Source organism: Plecotus auritus (assembly GCF_963455305.1).
Source record: "Plecotus auritus genome assembly, chromosome: 3".
Lineage (NCBI taxonomy): Eukaryota > Metazoa > Chordata > Mammalia > Chiroptera > Vespertilionidae > Plecotus > Plecotus auritus.
Genome location: NC_137772.1, coordinates 13,902,493 through 13,915,707, shown reverse-complemented (window position 1 = coordinate 13,915,707; position 13,215 = coordinate 13,902,493). Strand labels below are relative to the sequence as shown.

Sequence of the window (13,215 nt, the reverse complement as noted above, 5' to 3'; positions counted from 1 at the left end):
TTTCCGTCTCTCCTCCACTCGCTCCCCTAAAAAAAAAAAAAAAAAAAAATCAAAGGGAAAATATCCTAGGGTGAGGATTAAAAATAATAATAAATAAATTTCCCTGCAAATAACTAACCAATTTATCCTGCACTACTTACAGAATAATTCTTCCTTTTTGCCACCTAATATAATGTAAATTATATTTTAAATATTTTACATACTCGAATCTGTTTTAAGATACCATTCACTTCCCTTGGACTGTCTGGCTATCTTTATAACTACATTGTTTTAGTTATTTTAGCTTTATAATGTCTTTATATTTCCCAAGACTAGTTTGTCTTCCCCTCAATAGGCCACACTTAGTTTCCTCTTGTTTTTAAATTTTTCTTAACTGTTCTTATTTATTCTTTCAGATAAACTTTAGAATTGTTTTATCATTATCTCCTTTACTTTAAAGTTATGAATGAATTTAGAAAGCCATAACACCTATATCAGTCAGGGCTCTCCACAGAATCAGAATCAATAGGATGTATATATGTATATCTGTAAGTATATGAAGAGACAGATTTATGATAAGAATTGGCTTACAAGATTATGGAAGCTGACTAGTCCCAAGGTCTGCAGGGGGAGTCAGCAAGCTGGAGACGCAGAGAGCTGATGGTTCTGTTCCAGTCTGAGTCGAAGTCCTGAGAGCAGAGAGCCGATGGCTTACTTCCAGTCCTGAGGCTGGCAGACTCAACACCAGGAGAGCTGATGTGTCAATTCAAAGGCAGGCAGGAGGAACTTGTTCTCCTTTGGGGGAAAGTCAGCCTTACTCTTCTATTCAGGCCTTCAACTGATTGAGTGAGGCCCACCCACGTTAGAGAGGGCAATCTGCTTTACTTGGAGGACTGATTTCAACCTTAATCTCATCGAAAAACTCCCTCGCGGAAGCACCCACAATGTTAGACCAAATAATCTGGATACTCCATGGCCCAGTCAAGATGTCACAAAAAATTAATCATCACAGTACCTTTGTAATATTTTCATCCCCTCCAGGAACAATTATTCCAGTTATTTATTCTCAAGATCTATGGCTTTTATTATCTAGGTCCTACTACTTCTGATAAGGTCTTTTCTAGATCCTATATACTTATTGTTGCTTTTAGGAATGGAAATTTTCCCCTTAGGTTTTTTTATCTGATAATTATTGACTAGTAGCCCTGCGCATGAATCTGTGCACCAGTAGCTCTCTGCAGGGCCTGGCCACTCCGTGCCTGCTGCCCAGAGGCTCTCTGCGGCACAGAGGCCCATCTGCGGCCCAGAGGCCCATCTGCAGCCAGGCGCGGAATGCTTGCCTCGTCGCCATGGTGACAAAGCAAGCATTCCACCAGGCTGCTCATGCTGCCCACTCTCAGCGGCCGTCCCCCCCTGCCACCCCCCTGGGACTGGGGGACTCCGGCGAGGCTGAGAGGACTAGGCGCCGCCATCTTGTGGCTATGGGCGCCACCATCTTTGTGATGGAGTGATGGTTAATTTGCATATTACCCTTTTATTAGATAGGATACATAGAAAAGTAGATGATTTATTCAGCCACTTAACTCTCAGTAGTTCTGATATTTTTTCCATTGATTCTCTTGAGTTTTCATTGGACAATCATGTAAATGAAGGTAGGTATGTCCTTGTCATTCCTATATTATTGCTCTTCCGTTTCCTGTATTATTACATTGGTCATAGCTTCCAGAACAATGTAAAATGATAGTGATGGCAGAAAACTTTTTTTTTCTTATTTATTTATTTATTTATTTATTTATTTAATTTAATAAATCTTTATTGTTCAGATTATTACAATTGTTTCTCCTTTTTCCCCCCATAGCTCCCCTCCACCCGGTTCCCACCCCACCCTTAGCCCTTACCTCCCCCCACACTGTCCTCATCCATAGGTGTACGATTTTTGTCCAGTCTCTTCTTGCACCCCCCACCCCTCTTTCCCCCTGAGAATTATCAGTCCACTCCCTTTCTATGCCCCTGATTCTATTATATTCACCAGTTTATTCTGTTCCTCAGATTTTTAATTCACTTGATTTTTAGGTTCACTTGTTGATAGATATGTATTTGTTGTTCATAATTTCTCTCTTTACTTTTTTCTTCTTCCTCTTCTTAAAGAATACCTTTCAGCATTTCATATAATACTGGTTTGGTGGTGATGAACTCCTTTAGCTTTTTCTTATCTGTGAAGCTCTTTATCTGCCCTTCCATTCTGAATGATAGCTTTGCTGGGTAGAGTAGTCTTGGTTGTAGGTTCTTGCTGTTCATCACTTTGAATATTTCTTGCCACTCCTGTCTGGCCTGCATAGTTTCTGTTGAGAAATCAGCTGACAATCGTATGGGTGTTCCCTTGTAGGTAATTAACTGTTTTTCTCTTGCTGCTTTTAAGATTCTCTCTTTGTCTTTTGCTCTTGGCATTTTAATTATGATGTGTCTTGGTGTGGTCCTCTTTGGATTCCTTTTGTTTGGGGTTCTGTGGGCTTCCTGGACTTGTAAGTCTATTTCTTTCACCAGGTTGGGGAAGTTTTCTGTCATTATTTCTTCAAATAGGTTTTCAGTATCTTGCTCTCTCTCTTCTTCTGGCACCCCCATAATTCTGATGTTGGTATGCTTGAAGTTGTCCCAGAGGCTTCTTACACTATCTTCAACTTTTTGGATTCTTTTTTTCTTTTTTTTTGCTTTTCTGGTTGAGTGTTTTTTGCTTCTTTGTATTTCAAATCTGACTTGATTCTTGCGTTCCTCTAGTCTGCTGTTGGGTCTCTGTATAATATTTTTTATTTCAGTCAGTGTATGTTTAATTTCTAGTTGGTCCTTTTTCATATCTTCGAGGGTCTCGTTATATTTATCGGCCTTTTCTAGGATATTCTTGAAAAGCCTTATAACCGTGGTTTTGAATTCTATATCCAGTCATTTGTTTTCCTCCATTTCTTTCATTTGTGATCTGTTTCTTCGTCTCCCCATTTTTCACTGCTTTGCTGAGTTGGTAGAGTAACTTTGTGTGCTAGGTTTCCTATATGGCCCAGTGGGTTGGCCTCCCCAGTCAACCTGAGGTGGACACTCTTGGTGCACCCCTTTGTGGACTGTGTGTACAGCCTTATTGTAGTTAAGTCTTGATTGTTGTTGGTATCACTGGGAGGAATTGACCTGCAGGCCAGTTGGCTGTGAGGATCAGCTGTGTCTACACTGGGAGATTTTCGGTGCTGGAGACAGCCTTATAGGACCAGCCTTGCCAGATTGCAAAAGCCTCTGTGCTCAGCTTGGAAGGGGTGGGGGTCTCAGGGCGGAGCAGACAGTCTTGGCTTCCCGTCAGCCCTGCCCTTGCACGCGCACGAGTCTCCAGACCTCTGCCTTCTGCAGTTCCCGAGTTTCCACCTTACAGTCCAGATTTACCCGGTAAGAGCGTGGGTCCCCAGGAGCTCGCCCAGAACTGCGGTTCAGTGCAGTCGGAACTGGCGTTCAGTGCAGTCAGGAGCTTCCGACTCCCTTTGCTAGGGATAGCCTGTGGTAACCTCCGCAGTCAGTCTTTGTGCACACTCGTGCCTCCAGACCCCTGCCGCCGCGGCTCCCCTGAGTCTCCGAGTCTCCGGGTGCCTTTCTCTCTACCTGACAGTCCAAACTCCTCCTGTATGAGCCTGGGTCCACAGGGTTTCACCCGGAACTGAGGTTCAGTGCAGTCGGAACTGGGGTTCAGTGCAGTCGGGGGCTTCTTTCCCCCTCCCGCCAGAGAAAGCCAGCCAGGCACTCTGCCGCCCTTCCTCTCTGCGCGCCTGTGTCTCCGTACCTCAGCTCTTTGCCGCTCCTTCTCTGTGAGCTTTCCTCTTTCCTTCTAGTTGTAGAATTTCCACTCAGCCAGCCTTCCTGTGGTTCTGGATGGTGTCCGTTCTGTCTTTTAGTTGTAGTTTTGAAATTGTTGTGCGGGGCAGCAGTTTAGGTGCTTACCTATGCTGCCATCTTGGTTTCTCCAGAAAACTTTTTATTTCCTGTTTTACTAGGATTGTCTCTGTTTTAAATTAAGCATAATATTTTGCTGTTGATGTGAGACAATACTTTATCTTGTTAAGAAAGCATTCTTTATTTTCTGGATTTAGAGGAGTCTGGAAAAATGAATGAGTGTTGAATCAGCTCAAATGCCCTTTCAACTTTTACTGCCATGATTATACATTGTCCCAATCAGACCTCCAGATGTGATATATCTTCTTTATAGGCTTCCTGACCTTAAAGTATTCTACATTATTATAATAAATGCTGATCATGATAGCACATTTTTTCATTTCCTGGTCTTAGGCTGGTTGACTTCCCTCTCTCAGGTTCCTCATCTCTAAATTGGGACTTAAAACTGTATTATCCCCATGTTACAGGGATTAGATGAGGTAATTCACATAAAGTAAATTTGTATAAAATCAGTGCCACCACAATATCTGGCACATAGAGTAAGGTAACCTAGTAGTACCATTGTCATCATCATCACAAAGGCTTGAATACAGTTTGAGTGGGGAAAATTATATTTCCTGTACTGTTTTTTATATTCATGAGAGAGATGTTCCTCATATTTTCTTAAAGAAAAGAAAATAGGTATTTTAAAATTTTTATATATGAGTCATGAGAAGGAACAATAAAAAGTCATTTTCTCATCATCTTTTTTAAAAAAAAAAAAAAAAAACTATGTTGTTTGTTTACATCTACCTCCTTGAAGGTCAAATACTGACTCTCATAATGTTCCTGGGCAGGGCCAGCTTCAGGGTCATGCAATCAGTGCAGGTGCACAAAGCCCCAAACCACAGTGGCCCTGTGCCTGTGGTTTAATGTTCAGCAGCCACCAGCTTATCTATATATATAAAAGGCTAAGTGACTGTCCAGCTGTTAGCTATGACACGCACTGACCACCTGGGGGCAGACGCTTAATGCAGGAGCTACCAAACTGTGGTAACTTGGCAGCAGTGGTTCTCGGGTGTGCACCCCAGAACCAGAGAGGAGGGAGCCCGATTCTCACCCTCCCTACCCATGCCCAGTGACTGCCTCTACCCTCCAACCCCCTTGCAGGGGCCTGGGTGCAAGTATGGATGAGGATGGGGAAGGGGAAGGGTACCAACAACCCACAGCATCTTGAGGCACAACGCAGAGGCCATCCTGCCCTAGGCCGGCAGTGCACCCTGCGTCAATTGGCAGCCAGCCGGCGGCCACCACCAGGAGGAGGCGCCTTTCACCCACTCCCAAGCCAAGTACTGGGACTTCCTAACACAGAGGCTGCAACTCCCTTGGGAGTTGCCCGCCCACTGTGGGTTTGGGTATCAGGCCTGTGGGAAGCAGAGATTTGTGACTGGATATTCCCAGCATGGCTCATCCGTCCAGCAGGGGGCACCAGAGGGAACCTAGCAGCTGTCAGGCCTGAGCAAATGCATGTGCCCTGGAGGCGTGGGATGGGGTCCACACTCACCCTGAAAGCACCCCACGCGCAGAGCAGCACACCTGGCTTGCTGGGTGCTGGGTGAGAGCTCGTCCTCCCCCAGCCATCAGGAGTCTGAGGAGCAGCTGGGAGCCTCTCAGAGGCTGTGGCCCACCTTACACAGTAAGGGTGCCGGGTCCCACCTCGCAGTGGCATGCTCTGACATTTGCATTTAAAACTGGCACCGCACTTTATAATGATGCATGGAAAGTCATGCTAATCATTAAAATGTTTATTTACTTAAAGTGACATGAAGTAGCAAATAAAAAACATCATGACAAGTTGCGAATGAGAGAGACCACGGAAGTAAGGGAAAAGCTTTGTATTTTAACATTTTAACACTAGTTTCTGTTTTGTTTTGTTTTTGTTTTTGTTTTTGTTTTTAACAACGAGTCCTGCGCTTTCCTTTTGCCCCACGTCCCGAATATTATGTAGCCAGTCCTTCCCTGGGATATGGAAGTTCGGGCCAAGTGTGCAAAGGCATCAGTGGGTTTGGTGGGATATAGGATGGTAAAGAGACAGGTGAAGAAAAGAGTAATAATTTATGCTATTCGGGAATGGACATGGATTTTCTCAAAATTACAGTGGAGAACATGGTTTTTGTATTAGAAAACTAAGAGAAATGATAGTAAGATGACAAGTAAACTGCTTGCAACAAACAACACGGTGTTCGGCTCTAGGACAATTTGGTGTCTAGGGAGCAAATGTGATGAACTGTCTGAATTGATTTTTTAAGTTTCATCAATATGATGTCATCAACCAAATTCCAAATGGGTTCACTTAAAAAAAGGTATAAAGTAAACCTTATAACTCCGGCAGAATATAAATTTATAAGGAATAATAGCAAGATGTTATACCATTTTTTAAAATTTTACATCAGGCAGAAGCCACTTAGGTAAAATGGAGATTTAAAGGACACACAGAACAAAGAGGACAGAAAACACACCCTCAACTGTTAGGGCACAGCCAAGGGCTACAGGCAAGTGACTGTAATAACAGAGAGCCTAGCCCTGACCAGTTTGGCTCAGTGGATAGAGCATCGGCCTGCGGACTGAAGGGTCCCAGGTTCGATTCCGGTCAAGGGCATGTACCTTGGTTGCGGGCACATCCCCAGTAGGAGGTGTGCAGGAGGCAGCTGATCGATGTTTCTAACTCTCTCCCTTCCTCTCTGTAAAAAAGCAATAAAATATATTTTAAAAAAAATAAGAGAGCCTACTTTGTGACCAAATTAGGGAAGGAACTAATAAATGACAATTGCAAAGAAAAAACATGCAAGAACCAGCAAATACTAAGTAATGTGTCAGCTTTGTTTTTAATTCGTCCCAATGCTGGAAAGAATACTGGTCACCTCGCACTGCAGTAATAGACACATCATCACCTTCAAACAGAAGAGTGAGGACCAGTTCTTTCAGAGCGGCTTCTCACCCCCTACACTTGAATGACTGCTGCCGCCAGAGGGTGGATTGCGAGCACCATTTCCATTCAGGATGACTATGTGGTTGATGAGCACTTTGGAAAAAGCAATTGTCTCCGGTTCTCTGCACTTGAGATCCTGATACAATTTCTCATTAAGGTGATTCATGAATTTTTTTTTCCATTAGATCCCTATGGTATTTTAAAAATCAATTTGGCTTCTCCCTTTTCACTAAATGAATGAGTCATTGTGTCATTCTGAGCGGTGTCGACTTGCATAGTTACAAAGCTAAATGACCCTTGGATAGAACCGAGAAATGGTCAAGGACAACAAGCAGTCTCCAAGAAGACATACCATTTCAAAGAAGGATCAGTGGGAAAATATGCAAAAACAAGGGAGATTTTAACACTAAAATCCGTATTGCGTCCATCCATTCAGAACAGCATGGGCTCTCAGGTCAGACTTCCTGAGTTCAAACCCTGGCTCTGTCGCTCCTTACCATGGCAGTTAAGCAAGGTTCTTACATTTTCTCTATATATTTATCTTTATTATTGAAAGTTACACAGATGTACCCCCTTTTCCTCCATTGACCCCTTCTAGCCCGCCCCCATTCCCCACCCCAGGCCTTCACCACACTATTGTCTGTGTCCATAGGCTATGCATATATGCATACAAGTTCTTAATCTCTTCCCACCCACCCACCAACGCCCTCCCCTCCTCCCTCCCTCCCTCCCCTCCCCCCCCCCCCCCCCCCCCCCCCGCCCCATACCACTTACATTTTCCATGCCTAAGCGTTTTCAGTGTCAGATGAGATAATGATAGCAGCTGAGTCTTAGGGTTGTTATGAGAATTAAATGGGAAATTGCCTGTAAAGCACTGAATTGAGCAAACAATAAATGTTATTTATTATTATCCCTAACATAATGTCCCTATCTAGAATCAGTTTATTTGTAAATCATGTTCATCAACTTGACCTTAAAGATTAGTACAAAGTTAAATTCATGGGCTATTAAGAAATATAAAGTGGTACTTATTATTAAAGTGGAATAAAAATATTTTTTAAAAATTCCTTTTGGTAAATATTGCTAAATACTTTAACCCTATCCTATACATACTTCCTATTTTAATTGTTGTCACCATCTTCGTCTACTGAATTCTCAGGCACCTACTTTATTAAATATTTTATGCTGTGCATGTGAAATGCGCATATAGTCCATGGACCTAGAACTATTTCTGTCTACTACTTTTCCTTGTTCTTAAAAATAGAAAATAGGAATGCCCACAGCAAAAAATAAAAATTCTGCCTTTCTGTCAGCTCCTTCTGCTGATATTTCAAGGACTCCAAATTATATATTCACATAATTTGCATTTTCCCACTCTTAGTTCTAAAAAACACACATTAAGTCAAAAACTAAAATACATTCCTTTTATAGCAGAAAACTGCTCTATTGCTCAAAGCTAATTTGAAATAAAATCCAGGCATCCTGAAAAACACATATACTTTAATTTAGCTTCAGATCCCTAGTCACTCATATTCCCACACAGCACCTTTTTTATTTTTTTATTTTATTTTTTTATATTTTATTGATTTTTTATAGAGAGGAAGGGAGAGGGATAGAGAGTCAGAAACATCGATGAGAGAGAAACATCGATCAGCTGCCTCCTGCACACCCCCCACTGGGGATGTGCCTGCAACCAAGGTACATGCCCTTGACCGGAATCGAACCTGGGACCCTTCAGTCCGCAGGCCGACGCTCTATCCACTGAGCCAAACCGGTCAGGGCACCTTTTTTATTTTTTAAGTGTAATATTTTCCTTTAAGAAGTGGGAATAAAGCCTTATCCTTGTTGAAAAGTATGGCTCAGTCCTGTGACTAACATAGTGCCTAGCATCTAGTGAATGAACATGAATGAATGAATGAATGAATGAATGAACCAATAAGACATAGCAAGCCTGAAGAGCAGGCACAGTCTTTGCCTGACTTTTACTTTATCCTTAACACATTTCCTTAAGTAGGTCTCTGCCGTCTAATATGAAAACTAATACATACCATTAATCCCATACTCAAGAGCTTTCTAGTAAAATACATGCCTCAACAGCTAAAATACTTCAGCCTCTAGGAGATGAATTTGCCTTCTGTGATAGTAAGTGCTGATTAATTAACATATATTCATATATATTGTGCATGTAAAATACTTAGTACTATATGCATAGTATATACCTATATTGTATATGCATAGCTTTTCTGTATATGCTGGGCACTAGGCTAAACATTTTAAAGATGCTCCTCAAGTTATGATGTGATCACAAACCAATAAATCCAGTGTAAATTGAAAATACTGTAAGTTGAAATGTACACCTAACCTACCAAATATCATGGCTTAGCCTAGACTACCTTAAGTGTGCTCAGAACACAATCTATAATAATAAAAGCATAATATGCTAATTAGACCAGATGTCCTTCCGAACGGCCTTCCGGATGAAGCCATGGCAGCGGGGGCCGAGGCAGAGGACCCCAGCCGCCACAGTGGTGAGGGCTGAGCCCCTTGCATGAATTTCGTGCATCAGGCCTCTAGTATTTGATAAAATGGTGGCAATACAGTGCACAGTAGAGTACCAGTTTTTAACCCAGGTGATCTCGTGGCTGACTTAGAGCTGGGCTCACTGCCGCTGGCCCAGCATCACCAGAGTGTATCCTACTGCATACTGATAGCCCAGGAAAAGATCAATATTCAAAATATGAAATACAGTTTCTACTGAATGTGTATCACTTCCACACCATTGTAAAGTGGAAAATTGTTAAGTTGAACCATCGTAAGTCGGGGACTGTCTGTGTATACATGATCTCATTAATATCCTCAACAGTCCTACGAGGTAGTAGATAATATTGTATGTCCCATCTTATATCTGAAACTTAAAGAAGTTTTATAATACCCTGAAGTCAAACAGCTGTTAAGTATAAAAGTGAGATTCAGATCTAGGTTTGCCTAAGTTTTGAGCCAGTCTCTTTCTTACCTGCCACGATAAATCGCTTACTGTGACCCAAGAACACTAGGAAGCTGAGAGGTGTGAGCGGCGGGCTTTGGTTTGGTGGGAAAGGCAGGCTTCTGAGTTAGAGTTACTGAGCAGATTTCCAAGAGGTTGTGGCCAACGAGGCATGAGGGAAAGATGGAATATTAGCACAGAAAACGGGGTGGAAGGAAGGCTGAGATACTGGCCTATGTCCACAGTCATGTAATGTATCATCCAAACCAGGACCTTTTGAAAGTGAAAGGGGACCCTACTCATAATTGCATGAGGATAACACCACAAACTGGGACTGTCCGGGGTAAACTAGGACACACAGTCACCTTTCCCGTGTGCCCCTCTTGCTAACGTTTTCTCTTTTATTCCTGCTGGGTTTTCCTCTCTTACTCTCTCTTCTCCCTCTCTGTTCTCCCTTTGTCTGTCACTGGCTCTTTCCTTGCACCTTAAGTGGCAGTGATTGGCCATGGTTGCCTAGAAGTGGGTGCTCCCTGTGTGCCTCATATTTAAACTTATTTATAAAAATGATACAACGCCAATTCCTTTGCTGCTATATTGGTTACCTATTACATAACAAATTAGCCCAAAATGCAGTGGCCTGAGAAAACATTATCTCACATAATTTTGGAGAGTCGGGAACTCAAGGGCAGCTTAGCTAAGTGACCCACCATCTCTTCTGCTTTCTTCTATTCCTTATAAGTCAGTCACTAAACCCAGTCCACATTCAAGGAGAGGAGACCTCACCGCCACTTCTTGAAAGGAGGTGTAGCAAAGAATTGTGGACATATTTGAAATACGCCCTTCTGAATAATTTTTTCAAACGTTTGACTCTTTGATTTAATTTTATCTCCGGGACTTGATCCAAACAAAACAATGAAATGTGAGGAAATACTATGAGCTAAGCTACTTGTGTCACTATATCAGTGAAAATATTAGAAAACACACCTAAATATCTAACAATAGAGAAATGGTTTAATGAATTATAGTACTTCTACAAAAGAGAACATTGTGCAGTATTTAAAATTATCCTGAAGCCAGTATCGTAACATGAAAAATATTTGTGATGAAATATTTATGAGAGAACACAAAATTTACATTGAAAAGATGTGTGCAAAACAGAGTCTAGATCCAGCCCCACCCCCTGGTCAGGGTGGTGGGGTGGTGACCAGCGGCCAACCTCCTGCGTCCCCTCCCCCCTGCTGGTCCTGCCCCGGGTCGGCCCCCATTGGGGCAGGCTGGCCGGACTCCACTTGTGCAAGAATTTGTGCACCAGCCCTCTAGTACTATAATAACAATGGTTGCGCTAATTGGTAAAATCATACAAGATTTTTGTCATTCTTTGTTTCTAGAATGTCTGTTATGTATTGTCCTGTAATGTATAATTCTGTTATGATTTTTTATCTTAAAGGAGATAGTTAAAGAGCCTGACTGGCATGGCTCAGTGGTGTGAACCAGTAGGTCTCAGTTTGATTCCAGATCGGAAAATGTGCCTGAGTTGTGGTCTTAATCCCCAGTGTGGGATGTGCATGAGGCAGCCAATCAATGATTCTCTCTCACCACTGATGTTTCTATCTTTCTCTCCCTTCCTCTCTGAAATCAATAAAAAATATATTTTTTTAACAAGAGATAAAGATAATACTGACTTTCAAAATAAGGATTCAGTAGGCATTTATGTATTTTTTTCTTATGTAGCAAAAAATAGGCTGTATCCAGATTTACAGATAGGCTTGTTAGGAGTTAAATTAGTGATGGAAGAGGGAGGGAAGAGATGACACATGCAAAAGTGGTAACTGAGAAGAATTTATTTAAAGGAAACCAGCAGGGTATGGCTGAGCACCCCTAGGGAGTCAGGGACCCACCCAGCCCCAGGCTTGAAGAGGCAAAGGGAGAGAGGAGCTGTAGCTCACAGAAGCTGTGGTCAGTGATCAGGCTGGGGAGCTGAAACAAACATGCCCAAGTTATTCTCTGGTCCTCTGCCCGACCCAATTCATTGAACCAACCAGAATCCAGAGTGCAAGGGAGGCCTTTGCTATAGATCTTAAAAAGTGAGCCTTGAATAACACAAAGAAGGATAGAGAAAGGATTTGGAAGGGCAAATGGAAGTCTCCAGCAGGGGAAATTATTTAAAACTAGAGGCCCAGTGCACGAAATTCATGCACGGGGAGGGGGTGTCCCTCAGCCCAGCCTGCACTCTCTCCAATCTGGGACCCCTCGAGGGATGGCCGACTACCCGTTTAATCCCGATCCTGGTGGGATTGGGTCTAAACGGGCAGTCGGATCCCTCTCACAATCCAGGACTGCTAGCTCCCAACTGCTTGCCTGCCTGCCTTCCTGATTGCCCCTAACCGCTTCTGCCTGCCAGCCTGATCACCCCCTAACCACTCCCCTGCCAGCCTGATTGATGCCTAACTGCTCCCCTGCCAGCCTGTTTGCCCCTAACTGCCCTCCCTTGCGGGCTTGGTCACCCCTAACTGCCCTCCCCTGCAAGCCTGGTCCCCCCCAACTGCTCTCCCCTGCAGGCCTGGTCACCCCTAACTGCCCTCCCCTGCAGGCCTGAGTCCCTCCCAACTGCCTTTCCCTGCAGGCCTGGTCACCCCTAACTGCCCTCCCCTACAGGCTTGATCGCCCCCAACTGCCCTCCCTTGCAGGCCTGGTCCCTCCCAACTGCCCTCCCTTGCTGGTCATCTTGTGGTGGCCATCTTGTGTCCACATGGGGACAGGATCTTTGACCACATGGGGGCAGCCATCTTGTGTGTTAGAGTGATGGTCAATCTGCATATTACTCTTTTATTAGATAGGATAGAGGCCTGGTGCATGGGTGGGGGCCAGCTGGTTTGCCCTGAAGGGTGTCCCGGATCAGGGTGGGGTTCCCTTGGGGCGTGGGGTGGCCTGGGCGAGGGGCCTGTGGTGGTTTGCAGGCTGGCCACGCCCCCTGGCAACCCAAGCAGAGGCCCTGGTATCTGGGGTTTATTTATCTTCTGCAATTGAAACTTTGTAGCCTGGAGCGAAGCCAAGCCTTCTGCTTGCTCCATGATGGCAGCCATTTCTGTTGGGATTTATTTATCTTCTATAATTGAAACTTTGTAGCCTTAAGCGGAGGCCTGGGCCAGCCAGGGTGTGCGGAAAGCTTGGCTTCCTCCATCACCAGGGGCAACCCTAGCCTACTGCTCTTTCCAGCTCCGTGGCTGCCGCCATTTCTGTTTGGGTTTATGTATCTTCTATCATTGAAACTTTGTAGCATTGAGTGGAGGCCTAGGCTGGCAAGGGCAGGCGGAAAGCTTGGCTTCCTCCATTGCCGGGGAAACCCAAGCCTCCCTCCTGCTCT

The 13,215-nt window shown here is 43.8% G+C and overlaps 1 protein-coding gene across 1 annotated transcript in view; it reads left to right on the top strand.

The window, feature by feature from the left end:
* Positions 1-13,215, top strand: part of MICU3 (mitochondrial calcium uptake family member 3) — a 99,736-nt gene that overhangs the window by 84,799 nt on the left and 1,722 nt on the right. The window lies entirely within an intron of this gene.